Source organism: Malus sylvestris, chromosome 5, assembly GCF_916048215.2.
Source record: "Malus sylvestris chromosome 5, drMalSylv7.2, whole genome shotgun sequence".
Lineage (NCBI taxonomy): Eukaryota > Viridiplantae > Streptophyta > Magnoliopsida > Rosales > Rosaceae > Malus > Malus sylvestris.
The window spans coordinates 33,818,463-33,845,467 of NC_062264.1; the positions used below are offsets into that span (position 1 = coordinate 33,818,463).

General features: G+C 35.8%; 1 long non-coding RNA gene and 1 pseudogene across 4 annotated transcripts; one reads left to right on the forward strand and one right to left on the reverse strand.

Annotated features, from left to right (window-relative positions):
* The first annotated feature begins 548 nt into the window (after positions 1 to 548).
* Positions 549 to 12,278, forward strand: LOC126623155 (uncharacterized). 4 transcript variants are annotated; one of them, XR_007623651.1, is made up of 8 exons: positions 549 to 1,049; positions 1,698 to 1,786; positions 2,025 to 2,110; positions 2,322 to 2,387; positions 10,838 to 10,908; positions 10,993 to 11,091; positions 11,348 to 11,392; positions 11,699 to 12,278. It is a non-coding gene; the product is annotated as an uncharacterized LOC126623155 (long non-coding RNA). The 4 variants fall into 4 exon arrangements; XR_007623649.1 differs by having other exon boundaries at positions 11,348 to 12,278; XR_007623650.1 differs by having other exon boundaries at positions 10,875 to 10,908; positions 11,348 to 12,278.
* An 8,426-nt stretch (positions 12,279 to 20,704) lies between these two features.
* On the reverse strand, positions 20,705 to 22,520 carry LOC126623150 (cyclin-B1-2-like; annotated as a pseudogene).
* Between the last annotated feature and the right edge of the window lie 4,485 nt (positions 22,521 to 27,005).

Genomic DNA, 27,005 nt, shown 5'->3' on the forward strand with positions numbered 1-27,005 from the left:
ATGGCACAGAATGTTGGGCAGTGAAGCATCAACGCGTACACAAAATGGGTTTGGACATGTGCAAAGAAGGTCTACTGAAGCTCCGGTTCGAAGATGTGACTACGGGATAGAGGTTCAGGGCCGAAGGGGTAGAGGAAGACCTAGGAAAACTTTGGAAGAGACCCTAAGAAAAGACTTAGAGTACTTGGATCTAACGGAGGACATGACACAAAACCGAGTGCAATGGCGTTCTATGATTCATATAGCCGACCCCACTTAGTGGGAAAAGGCTTTGTTGTTGTTGTTGTTGTTGTAGTCTAAAGAAGGCTTTTCAATTGCACTGTACCAATGAACAGTGTTTTGAACTACATTTCAGTTTATTTACAAGACTGCCACTCGGACACTTTTAGCCAACTTTCGCTTTATTTACAAAAATGCCACTCAAGCTTGAGACTCGATTTTCAGCCGCTGCATCTCAGGTTTTACTTGGGGAGAGAGAGGGGAAGGGGACAAAACGGGCAGAGAGGGAGAGAGAGCCTGAGGCTTGCAGAATTACGATGATAACGCCAAGTCGAAGGAACCCTAAAAACCAGAGAAGAAGAAGAAGAAGCTCAAAAATCGGGTGAGGATGTTGACAAATCAGCAAGCCCAGTTTCAGGCGACTCTGCAAAACCAACAACCTAACCTCCGAGGAACGATGTTAGAGGGGATTCAAATTTGAGCCGAACTGAGGCCGTCGTCGACTGAGAGAACATCATCGATCCTGACTTTTGGATCGACTCCCTCTACCTCCTCCGTGTCTGCTACTCCTGCTCCGTCTCTCTTCTTGCAAGTTCGCTTGGGTTCTGCTCCCCGGCTATTTCAAGCACAAAAAATTCTCCAGTTTCATTCGTCAGCTCATACATACATAAGCTCTTCGCCTCTTAATATTTTGATTCAGGTCAATTGTTAAATTCTTGAAAAAAATTGAAAGCATTGTTCATTTTTGTCCTAAATTGGTTTGGTTCTAGTTTGGAAACAGAAATTAAAACATATACTCCTTCATCTACGATTCACTTATTCCATTCCAGGTATTTCTCCATTTCTCTCTTAATTTCTTACTTTTTGATTCAAGCGTTTAATTTTTTTATTAATTAAATTACAAATAAGTATTATTGACGAGTTAACGCGAGCAACGAGCAGTTAGCATTGTGTTTGTCGGGTTCTTGTTGTGTGTGTGTGTGTGTGAGAGAGAGAGAGAGAGAGACCTTTTGTCTTAGTGGAAACTTCATCATTCGTAACCAGATCAGGTGCAACTGGTACTTTGGTTGGTACATCGGGAAGGTCCAACCTCTCATTTTCTTTAAGAGATAGCACTGAAGCAGGAGCTATAGGTATATCTTGAACGGTGATCTGACAAAGGAGCGAAGTTTCACTTTTAGATGAGATGAAATTATGTGACACCAGAATAGTAAAACTAACAAGAATAAGAAACAAACAAAAGAAAATTCATGATATAATTTGAAACGAGGTTAGTTTTTTAATGATTTAATTGGCAATATGAAATCTGCAAGATCCAATTTCAACATACATGAAGATTCAGTGAAAGACCTCAAACATATGGATTAAAATCATAAACTCAAGCCCTCAGGTTAAGTTCTCATTAAACAACATTCATTTAGTAACAATCAATCAAGTGAGAGATGAGTTGTTTGAATGTTTGATTTTACTTGAATCAGAGTCTCCAAGGAGGAGAAAAAGAAGGATCCGAATGATTTAGGGTTTAGGTCTTAGTGTGTGAGTAGGCGTATTGATGACTGTAATCAAGGTATCACTTAAGCTCTAATTGTGACTGGTAAATTTTGAATGACTGCTGGTTACTGTTAAAACCCCAAATGTATGCAATCCCACGTTCCAATTTGTTGTGTGAAGATGCGGACCACAATTGCTTCCTCTCAGCAGAATTAGTTTCCACGATTACTCTTAAACCCTAATTATCTCTCCTCTCTCTAAAATCCATTTTTCGATTTCTGAATACGGTAAATGGATATTGTTTCTGTGTGCAGGTGTTATTCGGAGAAGTTTGAAGGCCCCTGGGACAATGAGGATTGCATTTCAGAGTAGCAGAAATACAAGGCCACCCTCTCTTTGTGTATCCAATCTTACTCTTCTCCTAAATTTTTATCAAACTATAGGATTTATTTTGCTGATTTTAGTTTTTGCGATTTGAGTTTTTATCCCTTGCTTATTTTTTATTTTTTTGCAGAGGTATTACTTTTCCTTTGACTAGAAATTTTAGTGTTTTTAAAGTATAATGTTATCAAATTCTATTTTTCTAATTTTCTGATTTTGGCCTTTTGCAGGGAGTGCTAAGATACTGAATTTTTGGGATTTTTTTATCTTTGCATGATTTTTGGTCTTTGAAATGGGTATGTGTTGTTTTTAACATTTTGGTTCTCAAATGTTCCGTTCTTTGATTTCTGTTTTCTACCTCCTTCTAGGTTGCTTCGTGATTTTCATTTTCCATTGTTGGCTTATGGAATTTATAAAAATGGTTGTAGTTTTGTGACCAAATCCTAGTAAGAGTGTGCCAAAACATAGATTAGCATGCAGTGAACATACATTGAATTAGAACAAAATTTAATATATAAGTGAAGGCATGTGCAGTGAACAGACATTGAATTTAAAATTGATAGGGTAGTTAAGCTTCTACCTTAGTTATTCTTTGTCACTCACTTTTGGAATTTAATTCATTCATTTCAAAGTCACTCATGTGCTCTGTCTTACTCTATTCACTCATTTTTAGTATGCACCATTGATTTTTTTTGTCATATATTATTCACTCATCTACTACACTAATGTTGAGATTTGGGTATCATTTGTTTTCTCATATGAAATTCACAAGATAGCTTCTCCATCCTCGTTCCTCTGCTTTTGTAATAATGTGTTTTAGGTTGCAGATTTCAAAGTGGATGAATCAGAAGGGGATATGCATATTTTCGCCGGTTGAGCATGTCGTGCAGCTGGATTTGATTGGGAAGGCAGAATTTTGCACAAATTGCTATCAAATAAAACCAGTTTGAGCCTGTGGGTCAAATCCTATTGGACATTGTTGCATCATGGAACATGTGATTGTTGGGAAGTTTAAGCTAGGGAGGAAGATTGGGAGTGGGTCTTTCGAAGAACTCTATTTAGGTATGGTAATCAGTGTTTGATATCCTTTTTTCCTTAGAAAATTATTCATTGTGTTAATTTAATGTGTTTTGTAATGAAATTGCTCTTCTAGTGTTAGGTGTAAATGTACATGGTGGGGAGGAGGTCGCTGTTAAGCTGGTATGGGATCGATCCTCAAATCTTAGATTCAATTCTGATGTTTGGTTTATGGCTAAATATTTGCAAGCATTGTATAGTTTTGTGCCTGATTGTAAATGGGCAGCTTCATTAATGTACTAGGATATGTTGAGTGTGAGCTTCTGGTAATTCATTATGATTTCATGTGTGCTTCCATATATATTGAAATTGTCCAGTTTGCTCATGGATGTTTCTGTATGATTTTGCATGTCTCCCTTGATAAAAGCTTGAGCAAAATATGCTTATGAAATCGATATGTGGTTTAGCTTTATAAATGTGCCTGCATCTGTACTGCTTATTTGCTACCCATATAAACATATAACTTTATATGAGATTGCCCCCCATTTGAAAATGAGTGTTTTTATGCGATGTTTATATGTGTAGGCACTGGAATTAGTGTCTTTTGTTTTTATTTTGATCTCAGCTGCTCAAAACTGAATTTTTTTGTTGGTGTGAATATATATGTTAACATATAATATCAGCATTTGGAGTGAATCAAATTCATTTTAAATTTTCTTAAATTTATTGATTATCAGATGACATAGTTAACAACTTCTGTGATTTTAAAACACTTGGAGGTGAGATTTACATAATTAAATAGTCAATTGAAAAATTGAAATGAGATGTTAGTTTTACCTGACTAATTTCTTTGTTGGGTTTATTACTGCTCAATGTTAAAACCCAAAAATGGTTTTTTGGGCAAGTGGTGATTGGCCCGCCTGGGTTAGGAAAGACCATTTACTGCAATGGCATGTCTGAGTATATCTAGCTCATCCGAAGGTAAAAAATTTCACTCTGAATTCTGGGTTTTCAAGTTTTTCCATGGCTTCAATTTTGGTTTTTGAATACATCTGAAATATTTACAGTGGCAATTTGTTGTTTTGGTGTGCAGGAAAGTTTTTGTGGTAAATTTGGATCATGCAGCCGATGCATTGCCGTATCCTTTTCAGGGTTTTATTTTTTTCATGTTTATTGTTCGTAATTTGTAGTGTTGCACTGCATTCCAATATCGAATATTGAGGGTAATAAACTAGAGCTACTGGTTCACCTTTCATTTGATCTTCTACTTATTTCGATTGAATTCCAAGAATTTTTTTTATTTGCTTAGTTTAATTTGTTGTTGTTCAATTGTTATGAAAATCTGTGAATGTGTATGAATTATTGGTTATGATTTTTGTTGAACAATGTGAAGTTGCTTGGTGTTTTAAGTTCTTGATCCAAAGAAAGTTGCGTTATTTCGTAATGACATTGCCGTTTGTAGTGGTTGTTTGGATTACTGTGTCATTTTATTTATGCAACACTTATATGATACCTTTCTTATTGGCTGTATGTGAATCATCAATATCTTATAGATTAATATGCTTACCATTTCGTATACATATGTTTTTTATTCATGTTAAAACTTTTTGTATTATTTTTGTGTTTGTCATTGGCAGGTGAATTTGTAAACATTCATAATTATCCATAGGACCTTGAGGGAGTATGCAATTAGTATTCATATAGATGGTTATTTGTGTTAACGATGAAAGCATCTGGTTTAGGTTTGTCCTCAAAATTTATGCTTAGTTGTAATAATGCTTTTGCTTAGTTGTTCATGTAAAAATGGAACAATTTTTTTTTGTACATATATCATTTTATATTTGTTTAAGTTTGAACTTATGCTTATTAACTTGGTTATTGGTAAGGCTCTTCTAGAGGCAGTGTTGGCGTGTAGATGATGTGGAAGTAGGCGATGAGGAGGAAATGACAAAGGTGGAGGACCAAAAGGTCTTATAGAAGAAAAAGAAGCTCAGAAGTCTGATACACCAAACAACTCCATCTGAAAGCGGAAGAATCCAAAGGTAAACCCCTTCAAACTCTTCGATTATGGTGTTCTTTAGTCGATTGCAAGACTAGAACTTGAAAAACTAACACATGCATATAATTTTTTTGTGAAGGAACTGCGGTCCAGTGGCTGTATAAAACAAAAGGACAACGCATGCTCTCTCCCTCACAGTAGCTCCGTGTTTCTCTCGCCCCAAACCTAATGGCTTCATCCCAATTCAGAGCCTGCTCAGATCGGGACTTCTTGGAGATTCAGAGCTCCAGGTGAGATAATTTTCCCCAAATTGTATTCAATCTATGTTGCTTCATTTCATTTTCCATTTTAATTTGGAATTGTTGATATTTTAGGCGGGTATTGCATGTATAACCACAACAATTTTTGTGTTGGATTGGGGTCAAATTGTCCAGCTTTATTAGCTATTTGGTCGACTTTGTATTTGTAATCTGAATAATATGAATTAGGGTTTTTCTGTTAGTGTCCAATTGGTCAAGAAAGGATGCTTCTGTTTTGTTATCATGCATATTTAAGCTGTAAACATCTGAAAAACTGCTTAATTGAAGTGATATTTCCAGTTTTTGAGCTCAGTTTCAGGTTTTGACCTTTGAATTTGTTTACATGTATCCCAACTGAAGCTATATACATCGTAGTTTAAGGGGATTTTGCTCAAAATCTGGAGAGCTCTCTCGCTTTGCTCTCTATGTAAACCCGAGAGAAATTCCATGGAAACATCACGCCTACAAACGAAGTTGCAGGCCTACACACAAGCAAACTCCATCTGAAAGCCAAAGAATCCAAAGGTAAATCCCTTCAGCTTTCTTAGCTATTTGGTCGACTTTGTATTTGTAATTTGAATAATATGAATTAGGGTTTTTCTGTTAGTGTCCAATTAGTGAAGAAATGATGCTTCTTTTTGTTATCATGCATATTTAAGCTGTAAATATATGAAAAGCTGCTTAATTGAAGTGAGATTTCCAGTTTTTGAGCTCAATTTCATTTCTTATAGACAATTTTTTTTCAAGTTTTCTGGGTTTCTTTTTGCTGCTTCTCTGTTAAATTACTCATCTGGAAGTTAAATTTTGTTCAAATACCAAGTATTGTTCTTCAATTAAAGATTTCTGGGTTTTTTTATTGCTTCTTTTCTATTAAATTACTTATCTGGAAGTTAATTTTGTTCAAAAACTTACTGTTCTTCAATTAATCTTACAAGAAAGCATATGAGAACGTGGCACATTAGGTGTTCGATGAAATGTGTCTGAGAATCTGTCAGTATGATATATTATAATTCTGAATCTCCTCTTCAGCTCTAGCCACAGGTGCGCAAAGGCGACATGGTCCTGGTCGACAGTTCGGAGCTCTGGCGATTCTGACTGAGAAAGAGGTCATTAACAACAAGGTAATGGAATTCAATGTTTTGTGTTTGGAGATTTTTTTTTTTCCCACTTTTTGAGGGACTGATGGACAGGGAGAGAGAGAGAGGGCAGAGAGCATGCTGTGCGTTTTTGGGGGTTAACGGGTTACCCCACGGGGCTGATGAGCAGAGGATGTCCGAGGGAGGTATGGGAGAGGAGAGGGTTTTCAGTTTTGTCATCTAATTCAACAGGTAAAACATTGTTCAGAAATCATTGTTTATTGTTTGTTTCCCATTTGCTTTGTTAAAACTATGATTGACAATTTTTTGTTTCGACAAAATTGTAATGGATGTTTATAGCTTGTTTAGTTGGGTGTTACGAAGATAAGTCTGTTTGGTGCACTGTTTTGTACACTGTTAGAGTAAGGTTGTGTCTTTTAAACTTGGGGTGTTGCACTGTGCTAATTTCTGTTTTCTTCATGCTTTGCTGTTGTTTCCTTCTCAAAAAGTCGAATTCAGGTTCCTTTTCTGCTTTTCATCCTTTGAATATCCCTCTGTTGCTAGGTTGTTTCTCCATGTTTTGTTGATTCTCTATTTGTGTGATAAGGGTGTTAGAAGGCTGTTTTATTTATTGTTTTGCTCCTCTGTTGCTAGGTAGTATAATTTTGAAACAAGTTTCTTCTCTATGTGTTCAAATGCATCATTGTTTTTCGTTCTTTAGTTTCTTTTTCATCATTAGCTATCTTATGATCATTGATAGTTTAATACCACTTGGGAATTCACATGCCACAACAATATTAATTTCCAAGCTCCCCTGTTTGCAGCTTTAGCACGGTAAAACTTTAGTTTGATCTAGGGATGGTTTGGGAGTGAGGTGCTTAAAAAAAAGCACCCATGAAAAAAAGCTGTGAGGGTTTTAGGTGTTTGGTAAACTGAAAAAAAAAAGGCTTATTTTGGAAGCTGCTGTGAGAATAAGCTGAAATCAAAGGAAAAATCTGAAGCTGCTATTTGCAGCTTTGGAAAACTGGCTTTTTTTTCAAAGCACACGGAGCTACAGTGCTCCTTTAATGAAAAGACCCATTATCAGACTGCTTTTTTTTTCCAAAAACACTTTTACAAAAAAGTTTACCAAACACTCTGCTGATTTATTTCACAGCCGCTTATTTTCACAACACAGCCGCTTATTCTCATAGCAACTTTTTTCCAAAGCACAGCAATACCAAACCAGCCCTTAGTATTGTGCTTTGCAATGAACTTTGAGTGTTGATATAGGTGCAGGCAAGTAGTCAAACCACGTACAAAGTTTGGTGTTCACGTTCTTTGATTGTATTCCTAAATTTGTGTTGGATATGCAATTATATGTTTCAATATTTTTCTGGAAAATGTTGAGATAATTGGAAAAAAAATAAAAAATTGGCTGGTGCTGAATGATGTCCATGCCATAGTTTTTAACAAATTTCAATTAGTTTTAAACAAGCAAGAAGCCACCTTTCAAGTACTGAAGCATATGTAAGAGAATATGTAAAACTGAAAACCATTTATAATTAAAAAAAAAGGGACGGATTTACGGGCCACATGAGATTTTGACATTTTGACTGATGAAATCGAGGATCTGCAGCAATGGCGCTCAAATCCCCACTCCTCCCTCTCCCTTTCTCTTGCTCCCAAACTTCTTTATTCCAAGTTGAAAATATGTTGTGAATATGTGTGAGTAGAGTTGTAAAACAGAGAGAGAAAATGAACTTTAAACAAATGAAGGAAACAAAATTTGAGCAAAAACTTCCAATCTTTAAAAATGTGAGGCTTTTCAGTAGGTGTGTTTTGTAAAAAGGTTTTAATCTTTCTTAGAAATGTAGCTTTCTCAGTTATGCAATGCTTTTAATAGGTGTATTTTTATCTTTCCTGATTGCTGATTTAATTTGGGTTTTGTTAATAGTTTAATTTGGAGTTTAATTGAAGGTTTAATTCAGGTTTGTAGTTGGGGATTAATTGAGGGTTTTACTTTACTTAGCTTAAATTGCAGAATGTGGCTTTAAATTTGAAAGTGTCTAGGTTGCTAACAGATCTGCTTTCTTTGCAGATTACAGAAATTTGGATCGTTTGAGGAAGAAGTTGGTTCCATGCTGTTTTGATGTATATAATTATATGCCATCATTTTTGTTCAAAGCCTACTTAGCTATCCACCTTTTTTATTTATATTTGTGAAGCTTTCATGGTTAGATTTTAAATATATAAATTCAATTTTTGTCATTTAAGCTTATATTGGAACTAAGTTTCTTTCTATTTAGTGTGTGTATCAGTATTTGTCCATTTATGTCAGGGTTGAGATGACTAGGCATCCATTTGGTCGTTTTACGTTAGAATGGAAATGGGCAATAGATTAGGTTGCAAGATAAATTTCTAAAGTTCTACTAGCTTAGGTACAAATTATTTTTCAGAAATCAAACATGCAAAATTTGTATGCATGTTTTGGAATTGGTTGTAGGAAGTGTGCTTCCAAGTCTTAACAATAATGGAGACTATGAAATAAGGGTAACCAAATAGGGGTAACTATATATTTCAAAAATGCAAATTTTACACACACACACACACACATATTCTGTCAAGAATCAGTTTTGATTGGCACAGATGAAGATGAACAATAAGAGGGTTTTCTATTCAAATTTACTTTTTGTAATTTTAGGGGTTTTGATCATACATGTGTATTTCATTTGGTTTTGTTTTCAGTTTCAGAAGACTCTGGTTTTTTTGGGCCTTTTCTTTGCAGCGTAGAAAGCCCTCTGTGCTCAAGGTAAACAATTTCAACTTTTTACTTCTAAAGCGTTGCTCTTATTTAGCGGTAGGTATTCCATTGTATACAATAATATGTTTGTGTTATGCTAGGAACCCTGTTTCCCCTTTTTGTCTTTTTGTGCACTCAGAAAACAAGCCACTCTAATTGAAGCTTTCTATCTTCAGATCACCAGCAATAATCTCATCAAGGTCCCAGGAGGAATCATGAGGATTCACTGCCGAATTGGTATGTACTTATGCTTTTGCAAAAAGCCCTTTTCTTGCCATTTTTCTGTTTTAGAATTGGGACCAAAATGATTATGAGTGATTTTGAAAAACACTAAAAGGTCGTACCCAGTGCACAAGGCTCCCGCTTTACGCAGGGTCTGGAAGAGGTGAAAAAATGGCTATCAAGTAAGCAGGTTGTGAGTATTCAAACATATAATTTTCAGTCAAATGAAATAGTTGGCACCACAAGCTTTTAAGTAGGGAGGGATGTTTGATTATATATTTTTTGGTTTTTATTTTTTCTCCTCAGTTGTTATTTTCCTTTTACTGTATATTGTATCTTCTGTTTGCGAATGCCTCTGTTTTTTTACTTGCTGAGAATGCCTGTCATGGGTGGCTCAACAGGACCGGGAAATCTGGAGAGGGGCAAGGGGTTAGCAGAGGGGGGATTGGGCATGTAGCATCAGGGCTAGGTTACCAAGATGGTGTTTGGGTGGGTTTGGCAGTGGGTCATATGGGGGAGGGTGGTGATGCACTCCGAACTCACGAAGGTGCACAAACATTACGAGTGCATCACCATAAAAAAATTTCATATTTAATTGTTATACCCTTCACAGTAAATAATTTCCACATCAGAGTTTTTTGAAACTTAGAAGACATCGGAAACACGATTCGCATAGCAGACTAGCTTATAGATGATATAATAGTCAGATAACAAAGTTCTCAACTAAGGGTTCAGAGAGACTCATTTCTATGTCCAATCATGAAGCATCTTTTGATTTAAAGACCTTTTCTTTCTCCAATTATGCCTCTGTCAACACTTTTTGGTTTAAATGCACTCATTTAGTATTCACATTTATCTGATAGACCAGATGAAAAAAAAGGAAAACATGGATTATATATGCACGAAGGGCACCACAACAAATTGTTTTGGAATTTGAGTTTGGATTGGAATTTAATTTCGATATACAAAAGCATTCACCTTAAACACAGAGGAATCAGATGCTTGAGTTAAACAATTAGCTGATCACAAATTGGTATTCTTTCGGTATTCTTTCTTCTGATTTTTCTTATAAAAGACCATGCTTAGCAAAGAAAGGAGCCAAATTTATCTCCCTGTACAATGGGTGACCAAAACTTAGAAGCAACTGGTTTTTATTTTCTTTAATTATAGAAGGCAGATAGTAATTCTTCATTTTTTTAAAAAAATATTAAGATAGTAGGACTTACAAGATTTCTGTGATGAGATTTTACTTTTGTCCACGACTACATCATTTTAGAATTGCAGTAGATTATTATATGGTTAACTGGTAAGTTTCTTATACTATTACATACTTATTCTCATGGAACCACAGTTCTTCCTTCTCGACTTATTTGCCAAAATCTTTTCAGTTTCAGCAGCAGCGGTCACCACTCTTCCCCAAAGGTAAATTTCTCCTCGCTTTCTTAGATTCAGAATCTTCAAAATCCTCATCTACATCGTTTGATTTCTGCAATTTCGATTCCACAGAAACATGGACTTGCTTTGTTCTCTCTGCAGCGCTGCCCATTTTCCACCAAAATCACATCTTAAACTCTTCCAATTTCGAACATGAGATGCCCGGAGATGGTCAGTACCCTCACTCATACCCAATTTACCCAAAAATAATTTTAATATCAGTGATGGGTTCGTGTTCTCTCACAAATTTGCTTTGTTGCTTCCCGCTTCGTTTGACTGCATCTTCCTTTGTTTTAACTTTCGTTTTCGTTTTGCTTTGTGCTCTCTCGCCGTCAAACGATGTTCTATTTTTGTGAGAGTTGTTGTCTAAAACATTTCTAAATATTTCTCTCTGTGTCTGAGTCTGGGATTTGGGTCTATTTTGAAGGCATCTTCGCGTCTGTGAAGCTGAGGAGCAGATTCGTGAGATTGAGTATTCTTCTAAACCCCTCTTTTTCGTTGATGGGTTTTGTATATATATGGGTGAATTTTTGTATTTCATTCTTCAGTTTAACTCCTTTATTGTGATGGTGTTACATACATATAATATTGAATTTCGTGGAGTAGACTAATGCTTAGTATTTGATGTTGCTGTACCTTGAATTTGTTTCAAGTTCTTTTATATAAGACTACCCCTTATGAAGAAGTGAACTAAATAGGGTGATTCTTATATTTGCCAAGATTTGGTTCCCCATTATTAGTTTTACATGCAATAAGAATACTGTGGATCAAATTGTAGGTCCAAACGTCTCTTGAATGAGATGTATATACCTGATGAATTGCTTAAACATGATTTGGATGGTAAACCTTTTGTTGATATACCAAGCTGCCCAGTTTTAGTGTTTGTTGCTTATGTTTCTCAGGAAACAGAACATTTTTTGCAGCTGTATCTTTTGTAATCAGCTCGATTGAATGTATATAAAAATCAAACTGCTTATCTTACTGACACCTTTCATTCATCTATCCTTTTTGTTCGTTCATAATTATGCTGAATTTTTTTTCAGGTTAAATGTCTTATTTAATGTGGTTAAGGCTGGTGCATTCAAGTCCCGCAGCAATGCGCAGGCATTTTTGCTAGTTAGAACTAACTTGACTTTAACAAAGATATACAGACCAATGTGATCGGCTACTATGCTCATTGGCATTGGTTGAGCCAACAGCCCTTGCATTACTGCCAGTTTGCAAAACTTCCCAGACTTCACTCATGTTGTTTACATGTGCCTCAACCAGACCTGGAACATGATGTATCCCCTCACCGACTTGTCTTATTTCTAGCCTACAAAATTATCGCAATACTGTGAGATGCTATTATCTTGAAATGATCCCATAACGTCCCATCCTTCGCACTCGAAGACATGGAACATCAAGAGAACTGAACTGAAAGTATCGACGGGTGTGAGGAGAAATGAATATAAAAACTTGACATGCATAGCGAATCATCACATTAGAAGAAAAAAACGAATGTTAAGAAATGGAAATAGAAAGATTTCCCACTTTAAGATGTAGAAAATCAACCGCACAGTGATATTTTAAATGCAAGCTAAATGGGTGGAATTTTATGAAAAAATAAAAAGAAAATTAATGAAAAGTAGTTTAAAATTTTAAGTTTTAACAAAAAATCATCTAATAACTTTATTTAATGATTAGGACAAAACCTAATATCAAACCAACCCAACAAAATTAGCCCCAAAAATGTAATTTATCGAACTTCCGATTTTGCCCCAACATCATGGCTTTCCCGTTTATTTGGTCCGTTTCGCGAGAGAGGAAAGGTGTATAGATCTCAAATTTATTTCTCTGTGTGATGTCTGTAATTTTCTCTATCATGTCTATAGATCTTCTGCTCCGTCAAATCAACGAGCTCCCATTTTACTTGATTCTTTGGTTCTCCAACTGACCAGGTAATTTTCTGGGCGTTCAGACGCTTACATGCGTCTTCTGACTGCAAGGACATCCCTCCCGAGTCCTGACCCCATCAATTTCCAGGACACTTTTGGGTAGATAGATATGCGACTTGATTTTCTATATTTTGTTTGATTGATGAGAAAATTGAGATTAATTAAGATGGGAAATAAAAGCTTTCTCTGTGTAGCATTCTTCAACTCGCAAGCCTTTTGACACTGCCTTTCACAAACCTTTTAAAATCCCTCGCAACCCTTTGAAATTATCTTCCAAAACATCACTGTTTAAAATAAAAACAACAAATTAATGCAAAAAAATAAAAAATAAATTTCGTTGTTCTTTTGTTAGATGAGAGATGGAGTGAGAGATAGTGGCAAGGTGCCAAATCCTATTTTCATCAAGTATCTAGTTTTTGATAATACACCACTAATAATACCTTCGAAGAACTCACAGAAAGATACAGAGATCAAAGAGAAAGAAGAAGAGAAAGAATAGAGAAAGAAACTGTATTGATTTGTGTATATTCCTTACTGAATTACAATATCTGTTATTCAGTTATTTATACATGGAATCCAAACTTAGCTAGTAAGCTATTCACGTAACTAACTAACTAACATAAGCTGAGTTGGCTGTCTATCTGACCCTTGAATGTTGTAATGAGTTGGCAGTTCATCTAGCCATTGATTTATGATACTCAACATTCCCCCTCAATCGTGGCTGGGGTACTCAGCCTAAGATTGTAACAATGTCGAAGAAAGGCAGGGCTGTGAAGACCTTTTGTAAGAACATCCGCAGTTTGATCTTCAGTTGGAATGTAAACCACCTTCAGATCTCCTTGTTGAACACGTTCTCTCACAAAATGAAAGTCAGTATCAAGATGTTTGATACGAGAATGAAAAACAGGATTTGCAGTAAGGGCAATGGTTGACATATTATCACAATGAATTATGGGAGGTGAAGGCAGACACACTTCTAAATCCTTTAGGATTCCCCTTATCCAAGCAACATCAGCTGCGGTATGGGCAAGAGCCTTATATTCAGCCTCAGTTGAGCTTCTTGATACTGAAGATTGTTTCTTTGATTGCCAAGACACGGGATTGTTGCCTAGATACACTACATATCCTGTGATTGACCTTCGAGTATTGAGATCAGCTGCCCAATCAGCATCTGAAAAAGCAGTGATTGTCCTTGTTGTCATTTGATCAGCTGAATATAATATCCCATGGTGCAGTGTACCATGAAGATATCTGAGTATTCGTTTCACTGCTGCATAATGCCTTTCTGTCGGAGAACTCATGAACTGACATACTGTATTAACCGCATATGCAATATCGGGCCTAGTAAAGGTCAGATACTGCAACGATCCGACGATACTCCTATAAAGCGATGGATCAGACATTAAAGAACCATCAGAAAATAGCATTTGATCATGAGGTTTGCATGGAGTAGCAGCAGGTTTACATGTGTCCATACCTGCCTTATGGATCACATCCTTTATATATTTTGATTGATGCACAAAGATATCCCCATTATTCTTATACGAGATCTGCAATCCCAGAAAAAATGTCAATTGTCCCATATCCTTAAGATCAAAGACTTCAGATAACTCATCAATCATCTTTTGAATCTTGATAGAATTGGAACCGGTCAATATAATATCGTCAACATAAAGGAGAAGAATAACAATATCCCCATCATCCTGCTTGATAAACAAACTTGTATCAAAAACTGAAGCCTGAAAATTCATGGCAGTCAAGTAAGATGTGAACTTTGAATTCCACGCCCTTGGAGCTTGTTTCAAACCATATAGGGATTTGATTAATTTGCACACATGAGTGGGATGGGATGCATCGACAAACCCTTGTGGTTGTTTCATGTAAATCTCTTCTTGCAAGTCACCATGCAAGAACGCATTTTTAATGTCAAGCTGTCGAAGTTTCCAATGGTTACTTGCTGCTAAGGCCAATACAATCCTCACCGTAGTATGCCTCACTACCGGACTAAAAGTATCCAAGTAATCAATACCTTGTTCCTGAGAAAATCCTTGAGCCACAAGCCGTGCTTTATACCTGGAAACACTGCCATCAGGATTTTTCTTCACTTTATACACCCATTTGCTACCAACAATAGATCTGTCACTTGGAGGTGGTACTAGAATCCAAGTGCCTTGACTTCGAAGGGAATCATATTCTTCTTGCATCGCTTGCTGCCATTGGGGTAGTGAAGCAGCTTTTCTAAATGTATTTGGTTCAGAGGTATCAGTGATGGCAGAAATAAAACTATAGCCTCCACTAAAACAATCGTCTTCAGTGAGCTGCAAAGATTGCAACTCAGGAAATGATGCTATAAATGCAGTATAATCTCGTCTTTGAATGACACCACTTTTCAACCTTGTTACCATCTGGTGAACAGACTCAGAAGGATTTATATTATCAGAAGGATCTGTGGTAATGAAAGATTCATTTTGTGATGAAAATGGCAAGATTACCTGAAGTTGGGAATCTGAATGGACTGGCAACACTGATGATGTACCAGAGTGATGATGAGGGGAATAAGACTCTTGATCTCGCTGCGAAACCAAAACTGACTCCCTGGAATCTCTTGATTGTGACTCAATTACAGTATTCATAACTGGTGTAGCCGATGACACTGAATTGCCTTCTTCTGGAATACCATGATCATCATGTTCTACATTGGGAGTATTTGAAGCTAGATGAGGCATTCGAATAGCTATATAATGTTGATGAGACTTTAGAGAAATTCCTGAATTGACACCTTTGGTACCAGAATCTAGTTGAAAAGGATAAACATCCTCATCATGTATAACATGCCTTGAAATAATGAACTTCCTACTATGAATATCATAACATAGCACTCATTTGTATCCCATTGCAAATCCAAGAAAAACACATTGACTTGATCTAGCTTGTAGCTTATTTCGATTATAAGGTCTAAGATATGGATATATTGCTGTCCCAAACACTTTAAGATTGTGGATTGCAGCATTGTCACCAAACAAAATCTGATAAGGTGACTTATGATCCAAACCTTTGCATGGCATCCTATTTATCAAAAACGCAGCATATGAACAAGCATGATACCAAAACACAATAGGAATTGAAGCTTCTGTCATCAAACTTAAAGCAGTTTCAACTAAATGCCTATGCTTCCTTTCTGCAATGTCATTCTGTTGAGGTGTATAAGGACACGAAATCTGATGCAGAATACCTTTTTGATCCAGAAAACCTTTCATCATACTATTGACATACCACCACCATCAGTTTGAAAACAATTAATTGAACTGTTAAACTGTGCCTGAACAAAAGCATAAAACTTGGCAAAAATCGGAAACACATCTGATTTATTTATCATTGGAAAAATCCATACAAATCTTGAGAAGTCATCTACAAAGCTAACATAATACCTATACCCTTCTATAGATCTCTGTGGAGATGGTCCCCAAACATCTGAATGTATCTTTTCAAATTTATGTGTTGCTCTAGCTTGTTTTACAGAAAAAGGTAATCTACACATTTTCCCTGAAATACAAGCTGTACAAATAGTAGAAGAGAAATCTTTATGAACTGATATACTCGCATTTTTCAACATTGTAGACAGTACTTCTTCATTTGGATGTCCCAATCTCTTATGCCATATTGAACTTGTCACTTTCTTTCCAAGAAATGCTCCACAGTGCTCCAACTTTGCAGCAAATGAACCCTTAAAGACAGATACTGGTATCTTGAACAATTCCCCATCATCACTCTTTCCTTGGTACAAAATCACTCGGGTTGCCTTGTCCTGTATAAAGAACACCAAATCATCACAAATAAACCAACATCCATTATCTCTACATAATTTCTTAACTGACAACAGATTCATGGCAATAAGTGGAACATGTAATACATTATTTAGCACAAAGGTATGAGTATCAGTAACAAGTTCAGAAGCACCAATATTCTTAACATTCAAACCTTCTCCATTTCCTATGGTGATTTTAGAGTCACCATTGTAAGGAGTGGCCTGATTAAGATGTTCAAGATGAGCTGTCATATGATGAGTGGTTCCTGTGTCAACCACCCAAGTATCGGCATTAGAAAAACCATGGACATTCTGACTTGCTTGTGGCACATTTGATGTTTGAGCAGCCATTCCCACAGGTGTGGGATTCAATGATTGTGGTGGAGGAGGTCCTTGATAAGAGTAATTATTCCTGTGATAGCACTGTATAGCTGTATGACCCTTCTTACCACATATCTGACAGAAAATGGGACCTTTAAAATTTCCTTGAGCACTATCTGTCCTGTAATAGCAATTCGGTGCAGTATGGCCTCTTCTTGAACAAATTTGACATTCTGGAGATATGCCATATTTGTAGTTTGTATTGCCATGCCAACTGCTTCCTTGGTTAAATCCACTTCCACTTGAAAAGTTACTGGAACTACCATAAGAACCCTTTTGATTGTCAACAGAACCATTGAAACCACCACCTGAACCATTAGAATCACTAAACCCATAAGACCTATTCCCAAAGTTGGAATAAGATCTTGAATTATTGGTATTACCATTGTTTCTCCTATTACTGTTATTGTTGAAATTCGACCTCTGTTGGAAAGATCTTCCACCATTTGCAGCAAAACCGGAACCCCCATTAAAATTGCCTGGACCATTAAGCTTCTGTGCATTCGAGCTTTCACCGTGTTCAAAATTCTGATATCTTCCTTGACCTCCTTGTCCATTTGGCAAATCACCATTAACATACATTGCCGACATGGTTCCAGCAAGATTATTCATTCTTGTTTCAAAAGAACCCTCAACACCAATTAACTGAGCCCTGAAGTCCTTTAGAGATATAAGTGTATCCCTAGCAAGAATTATAGTCTTGATAACTTCAAACTCTGGTGGCAGTCCAGAAAGTACAGCAATCATCAAATCATTATCAGTTATCTTCTCCCCTGCAGCCACAAGCTGATCTTTAATAGCCTTCAGCCGAAACAAGAATTTATCAACTGAATCAGAACCCTTTTGTGCAGTGTGAAACTCAGTTTTCAACTGATTGACCCTCACAACAGAAATCGAGGCAAACCGTTCATGTAACTTCTCCCAAGCCTCCTGTGCAGTCTTGCACCCTATCACATGATCCATCACTTCATCACTTAATGTAGCAATGAGTAAACTCAGTAATGCCAAATCTTACCGAATCCACTGTTTGTAAGCCTGAGATATCTCCTTTGTAACACCACCTTCAGCCGTAATACAATACTTCGGAGGACATTGTGATTCCCCATTGAAAAAATCAAACAAATCATATCCACGAAGAACAGACGAAAACTGATAACTCCATTTCACAAAATTATCCTCATACAATTTTACAGTAATCATACCAAGCAGACCTTCAATCTTTACTGAATTTATAGCCATTTTGCAAACACCAAGAAGAAATACAAATGCAGTACCCGAAATTCTTGATTAACAGACAACCAATCTTGAATCTTGACACACAACTCTCACTTCTGACTTCGGCCTTCTATGAAGTAAGAAACTCAACAGACAAAAAAACTCCGCATTCTTTCAATCTTTTAATTCTTCAGCAATCAACAATCTTTCAATTAAACTTCTTCGTAAACAATATGCACCCAACAATATTTCGCATCCACACCAAGCAGTTCATATATTTTCACTGAAACATTCTATCAAACAGTTCATCTACAAGCTTCAAAACACAAAGAAAGACAAGGATCGAGAATACCCGAAAGCCGAACTCCTGAAACAGAATGAAAATTCCAAGAGAAATCCAGAACTTCTTCACAATTACACCTCCTGATGCTCAAATCTCAGCGGAAGAACCCAAAAAAAAAAAAAACACCAACCTTGGCTCTCGATACCATGATAATACACCACTAATAATACCTTCGAAGAACTCACAGAAAGATACAGAGATCAAAGAGAAAGAAGAAGAGAAAGAATAGAGAAAGAAACTGTATTGATTTGTGTATATTCCTTACTGAATTACAATATCTGTTATTCAGTTATTTATACATGGAATCCAAACTTAGCTAGTAAGCTATTCACGTAACTAACTAACTAACATAAGCTGAGTTGGCTGTCTATCTGACCCTTGAATGTTGTAATGAGTTGGCAGTTCATCTAGCCATTGATTTATGATACTCAACAGTTTTCTATGCATGTATAAATCTATGTTTTGTTTCCTTAATTTTAATTTAGAACAGAGAATCAGATCGAACATGTGAGGTATAATACTATTATTTTATAGCTCTGCAGTTTACTAACAAGTTTATTTTTTCTTTCTTTCTTTTAGTATAATTAAATAAATATTACGTAATGGATTGATCTTGCTCAAAGTTTTGTCTGGCTTGATAATTACCAAATTTAATTGTTCATATAGGTACTACTTGTGCTACAATCTTGACCAAGGCTATTTATACCGATTGTCTTATTTTTTCACCTATATTTTTAATTTCATTCACCATAAAAAGTTTAAAAAATTGATATTTTATTTTTCCGCACACCATTTTTTCAAAATGGTTATGTCTGAAACTGGACACGGGTACTATTTCTGAAACTAAACATGGATATTACACTATTTCTGAAAGTGAACACGGATACTACACTATTTCTTGAACTGAATACTAACTATTTTTGAAAACTAAACACTGGTACTATCACTATTTGTTAAATTGAATACTGACTATTTCTTAAATTGACTATTTATGAAATTAACACGAGTACTACACTATTTATTAAACTCACTATTTATGAAACTGACACGGGTACTACACTATTTATTAAACGGATTGATTATTTATAAAACTGACACACGTACTACACTATTTATTAAATTGACTGACTTTATTTATAAAACTGACACATGTACTACACTATTTATTAAACTCAATATTTATGAAACTGACATAGGTACTACAATATTTATTAAACTGATTGACAATTTATGAAACTGATACAGGTACTACACTATTTATTAAACTGACTGACTATTTATGAAACTGACACGGGTACTACACTATTATTAAATTGACTAATTATTTATGAAACTGAATAATGACTATTTCTTAAACTAACTATTTATGAAACTAACAAAGGTATTACGCTATTTATTAAACTCACTATTTATGAAACTGACACGAATACCACACTATTTATTAACCTGACTGACTATTTATGAAACTGACACAAGTACTACACTATTTATTAAACTGACTGACTATTTATGAAACTGACACATGTACTACACTATTATTAAATTTACTGATTATGAAATTGAATACTGACTGTTTTTATAAATTGGAGTTCATGCATTCATGTGTGCCCTTCTAATTAATAGAGGATAATGGTAAAGAAAACCAAATTTTAAACCAAATTTGCAAACCAAATGATAAACACATTAATTAACACTTAAGTAATAATTCAATCATCAACATCCACATCATTTGATTTACAAAATTTGGTAAAAAATTGGTCTCGATAGTATTAACAAATAGAGAGCGAATGTGTGTTAATAATTGGTTGGCACATATATAATTAAGCATGCATGATAAGGAAGGAAGAAGATCGACTCGGGGCTCGAAGTACCGATCAGTGACAACCAACAGTATTTAAATCGAAGATAAATATTAGTTGTTGCTTCCAAGTTCAACTTCAACTTCAAATTCAAGAAGTATATCTAAAGAAGCTTAGTTAAAAGAATTTAGTTTTTTATTTTTCTTATTTTGTTTATAATATATTGTTATTCAAAAGAAGATTGAGGGAGAGGGATGTGGAACAAAGAGATGGTGTCAGTCTCACAGACACACGCATCAGCCATGCATGGCACCTGCCACTGCAGAGTTTAATAATTTATTAACTTTTCGATGAACAAATGAAAAGCCAAAATCCCATCTCTCTCGGCTATTGCTATACTTACTTGACTTTTACATCAATTGGGTTCTTGTTACTTGCTTTTTTTTTTTTTAAGTGCCAAATCGAGAAACTGTCATCGGTTGGAAGAAAGCCAATACCACAATATTAATGCCTGGACCTTTCAACTCACAGGGCGACAGACAATCACATTTTAAGAATAACATTGACAAGGTTACTCATCCTCTTCTTTAGGGAAGGAAGTCTACGAGGATCACATAAAGCTTGGGGAGACTGGACCCTTTGGAAGCCCAAGGTGAACTTCCATTGCATGATGTGTCCACATGCCGGAAGGTTTCAGATTCCCAAGGGGTCATTTAGGTAATCCTCAAAGCCAAAATCATCCAATCTTCCAATCATAGCTTCCAAACCCAGCATTGAAGAAGGAATTGGTCCGGCGTGCCTCTGGAATCAAGAAGGGAATCCATCTTCAGTGGAAAAGCACTTCCATAAGTGTACCCCAAGATTATCGTATTTATCTGCTCTTGAGTTAACTTTGCCGATTCCAAAGCAGATTCGAGAGGGAGAGAGGCGACCAGGTTGCTCTTGATGATGTGAAGTCTGAATCGAAGGGCGTCGTTTGGGATTCCTCCGATTTGGTGCTCCATCGTCTTCGGTGCCTCCATTTTTGCTTTCTTTGTTTCTTCCTTTCCCCCTTCTTCTTGTGTCTTTCATCTCGAAATTTGAATACCAAACACATTAATTTTTGTCTAGTGGATTAATGAGGTAGTGGCATACTTGTAAATAAAATGAAGTTTATTTGTAATAGAATTAGATGACAGAATGGGTTCCGTTAGGGGCAAGGCCTGAAAAAAAAATTATTTCGTTTTAGGCTTTTGATTCAACTCATGTGCTGTGAGGCCTGGTATAGATTAGTCTTGTCCTTATGATTAAATATAAAGCCTTTTTGGTTAAAGAAAAGTGTAGATTGGTTTTTGGTTAAATTAAACTTAATCCAAACCTTTTCATTAAAGCTCCCAAAAATAAAAGCATGTCTAATTATGATAAATGACTTTCCTTGTACACACGAATTTAGAAGAAACCACATATCAAGGAATATACAATAGTATAAGGATCTTTCACCAGATTAAATTGGAAGGAGGAAAAAGAAGAACGATGGGTAAGGATCTTACCTTTTGGCAGCTGTTCCTGGCTGATTCCCTGAAACTAGTAAATCTCGTATCTGCTTGTTGTAGACTTCTAAGACGCTAACTGGACCCACCAACGTGGCCAAATTCTAAATGTAAAATATTACTAAATGCATGATAAGAATTTTAATCCTAGTTAAAGTACTTTGGGTTGCTAATGTAACCGTATCTAAATTCAATGCCCTTTTGGTTGATCTAAAATAAATTATTGTAAATACACATGAATGAAAATAATTTTGGACCATAAGTAACGGTGTGATTCAGTAGGTATAAAAATGCACCAATACAATAAAATAATTGAGCTTATAATTATACAAAAGCTTTACTCAAATTGATCTTATAGTCCAAGGAATGAAATCAGATAGTGCACACTTATATAATATAATTGTTTCTGACTTTAAAGAAATGCTTTGTTCAATATAGTTGGAACTACATAGCAGCTGCAGCAGCATATGAAAAAGATTTACAAACGTAAAGGCTATTTTGGTGCAGTTCATGAACTTGCATGCTTATGCATAAATATACAAATATGTATATATACAACCTGAGTAAGTGAAGAATGCATATTTACATATACTTACAACAACAACAACAACAACAAAGCCTTTTCCCACTAAGTGGGGTCGGCTATATGAATCCTAGAACGCCATTGCGCTCGGTTTTGTGTCATGTCCTCCGTTAGATCCAAGTACTCTAAGCCTTTTCTTAGAGTCTCTTCCAAAGTTTTCCTAGGTCTTCCTCTACCCCTTCGGCCCTGAACCTCTGTCCTGTAGTCACATCTTCGAACCGGAGTGTCAGTCGGCCTTCTTTGCACATGTCCAAATCACCGGAACCGATTTTCTCTCATCTTTCCTTCAATTTCGGCTACTCCTACTTTACCTCGGATATCCTCATTCTCAATCTTATCCTTTCTCGTGTGCCCACACATCCCACGAAGCATCCTCATCTCTGCTACACCCATTTTGTGTACGTGTATATTTACATATATACAACCTATGTAAGTATATTTACATATACTTACATAGATATAAAATAATTTGGAAAAAAATAGATATTAATAACAACTACCAACAGTGTGGAAATATATGTATAAAATAGATTGTGAATTGCAGTGGATATAGGTATACTTTTTCCAAGAAAAGTGAATATGTGTAGGAGAAATTATAAATGCTTCAGTACATAAATACATTGGCACATAATTGTATAAGAAAATGGTTCTTTTGGAACCCAATACGTAACCTTATCAAGTGGTTTAAGCACAAACACAATATAGATAAGTAAATTAGAAATAAAATTGTGAGAAGAATGAATATTGCAAAAGCAACAGCCTCATTTCCACAAAAGCCGAAGAAAAACAGTTTTAGTCAACCAAGATTTAGCCCGATTTTGAACACCCATAACTATACCAAATTATGCAAACTTACATGGGATTAGAAGCTTGTTTTGAGTACATTAAAAGCATAAAAGATTTTTAGGAAATGGGGTTCTAAGTTGAAAGTAATGCAAGATACAATATGGAACCCCAAAACTGGTAACCCTATATTTGCTGCTGTCTGGCAGCTTGACTCAAGTTTGTACAAGGTTTTGACGTATCAAAACTCAACGGAATTAAGTGAAATCAGATGGCTTTGATCATGGACATGTCTAGTTTCAAAACACAAAATAATGGATCAAAAGGATGTTGGATTTATTCAACATAAATCAACCATAAATGGTCTCCTATTTGTAATAGGAATGTATAAGTTGGAGATCAGTTAAGTTGTGATTCAATATCCTTATATCAATCCTACATTAAGTGTCTTACATTATAAGTAGGTTTTGATTGAATCCTTAATAATATAGGATTATGATATTTTACTTGAGAGCCAAGAAAGGAGAGTTTTTAGTTTTCCCTTATGGATGGAATCTAAAGACTTTTGGCTAGTATATAAACACCGGTCCCTGCTAACCCTAGATACGACAACTAAGGCTTCCCATAGAGCATTGTCATCAAGCTAGGTGTTTACAGAAGACTTGGTGTTTTTCTTTTGTTCTCGTCAAAACAGAATTGGTGTTCTATCAATTGTGCATTGATTGCATGGCCTCTACGCATTCAACAAGTAAGTCTTCTACATCGAATTGCTTATGATTATTATATATTTATATGTATTGTGTTTTGATCATATAAACATTATGGATAACAATTGGTATCAGAGCAATTGTTTATATGATTAAAACCTGTAAAGAATCAATATATCATGAGGTTTCGATTGATCAACTTGCATAGTTTCAATTCATGACAAGTTTTAAATGTTCTGCATAATTGTTAGTACTTTCGTACTTATAAAGTTGATATGAACATCATCTACATAATTCAGTCTATCATATATTCAAGCTACAGCCGTTTATCATGATAGGTTGAATCATGTAGTAAAGTTGCTGTTCATTAAATTGCATTCTATATATGATATATAAACTGATCTTCTTGCTCACAAGTGTTGATCATTGTTTTCTGGATCATATATGAATGGTATGACATGATTTATGTGCTATATCAGTAGTGAAGATTCTCATCTTGCTCACAAGTGTTGGGAATCAGCATGAAGGTAACTGGTATAACATATAAATCAGTGTCAGAAAACATACTGATCCATCTTGCTCACAAGTGTTGGATCAATTTCGTTTTTATAAAGTTTTGGGAATAGTTTAATCAATGCATGCATGTTGTATATGTATATTCAGTGATGAATGCTGTGAACACTGTTCAAACCCTAAGTGGAACAAACTACAAAAAGTGGAAACAAGACTTGGAAATCTGTCTAGGTTTAATGGATTTGGATATAGCAACAAGGGAAGTTTCTCCTCCGGAACCTGCTGCAGATGCTACAATTGATGTCAAAGCAAAATATGAAAAGTGGCAGAAGGCTAATCGGATTGCTCTCTTGGTGATCAAGAAGTCCATGTCTGACACCGTGAGAGGTGGCATCCCTGAGTCCGAGAATGCCAAGGAATTCTTGGCATCCATTGATGAAAAATTCAAGGAATCAGATAAGGCAGAAACTGGAAATCTCATGAATGAGCTCATGACCAAAAGGTATAATGGTATAGGTTGTGTAAGAGAGCATATATTAGAACTGTTAGATATTGGTGCAAGATTAAATGCTCTGAAAGTGCCTATGAGTGATCCCTTCTTAGTTCATGTGGCACTTAACTCATTGCCAAATGAGTATTCACAACTTAAAAGCACATACAATGCACAAAAGGAAAAATGGAGTTTGAATGAACTAATTGCGATCTGTGTGCATGAGGAACAACATATAAGGCATGAAATCTTTGAAAAGAAAGTGAATATGGTGACTGATCACCATAATAATACTGCAAGGCAAGATAACAATAAGGGGGCATCGAATCATTCCAAGCTAGGTGTAAACAAGGGTTACAAAGCTGTCAAAGGCAAGTGTTTTTTCTGTAAGAAACCTGGCCACATGAAAAGACATTGTCAGAAGTATAAAAAGTGGCTTGACAGTGGCAAGGGGAAAGGTAATGTTATGATTTTTAAAGGTGAAGTTTTAGTTTGTTTTGAAACAAATAATGTTGAATATGCTAGAGATTCTTGGTGGCTTGACAGTGGTGCTTCAATACATGTGACAAACTCTTTACAGGGCTACATAAGCAAGAGAGTGCCAAGAAGGGATGAAGTCTCAGTGATCGTTGGGAATGGAGGAAGAGCTGCTGTTGAGTTTATTGGAACAGTTAGAATAAAGTTAGAAACTGGATTTTCATTAGATCTTGAGAATGTATGCTATGTACCTTCAATTCGAAGGAATCTAGTATCAGTTAGTCAGCTAGTTAAGAAAGATTTTGTTTTTTCAATAAAAAACAGTGGTTTTTCGATTCACAAAGATTCTCAGATTATTGGAGATGGCTTACATACTGGTGGAATGTTTAGACTAAATTGCAAAGAATCAGGTCATGTAGCACTTTTAATTGGTCAGAAAAGATTAAAACAAGATGAGACTTCATCCACTCTTTGGCACAGAAGATTGGGGCATATTTCGATTGAGAGAATAAAGAACCTAAGTAAAAGTGGTATACTGCCATCACTTGAGTTTGATAACTCGGTTACATGTATTGAATGCATTAAAGGAAAAATGACAAGTACACACAAGAAAAATGCAATCAGGAGCAATGGATTACTGGAACTTGTGCACACTGACATATGTGGCCCTTTCCCTACACCTACGTATGATGGTTATAGATATTTCATCACATTTATAGATGATTATTCGAGATATTGCTACCTGTACCTGCTCACGGAGAAGTCTAGTGCTCTGAATGCCTTTCAAATTTACAAGGCTGAGGTTGAAAAACAGTTAGATAAGAAAATTAAGACTGTAAGGTCTGACAGAGGTGGTGAATACTATGGGAGATACACTGAGCATGGAAGAAATCCAGGTCCTTTTGCACTTTATCTGCAAAGTGAAGGAATTGTAGCTCAATATACAAATCCTGGAACACCACAGCAAAATGGTGTCTCTGAGAGAAAGAATCGTACATTAAAAGACATGGTGAGGAGTATGATGAGCACTACCAACTTGCCAATGTTTCTATGGGGTGATGCAATTAAAACTGCAAATTATATCTGCAATAGGGCACCAAGCAAGTCTGTCACTTCAACACCTTTCGAAATTTGGAACAACAGAAAGCCTAGCTTGTTACATTTGAGAATATGGGGATGTAAAGCAGAAGCAAGAGCATATAATCCTCAGGAAAAGAAGTTAGATCCCAAAACTGTAAGTTGCTATTTCATTGGTTATCCACCGAGAACCAAGGGATATAGATTTTATTGTCCTGGAAATTCTATGCGTTTCATTGAGACAAATAAAGTGAAGTTCATAGAAGAGATAACAGATGGAATCTTAAATCACAACTTGGTTTTTGAAGACCAAGATGAATCTAATTTACAAGAAAATGTAGAAGACACTGGGGTGCAGACTCCAAACACAAGCCACAGTTATCTCTTACCACCAGTTACTGAGAATACTGAGAATGTTGTGCAAAATGATGTCACTGATGATACTA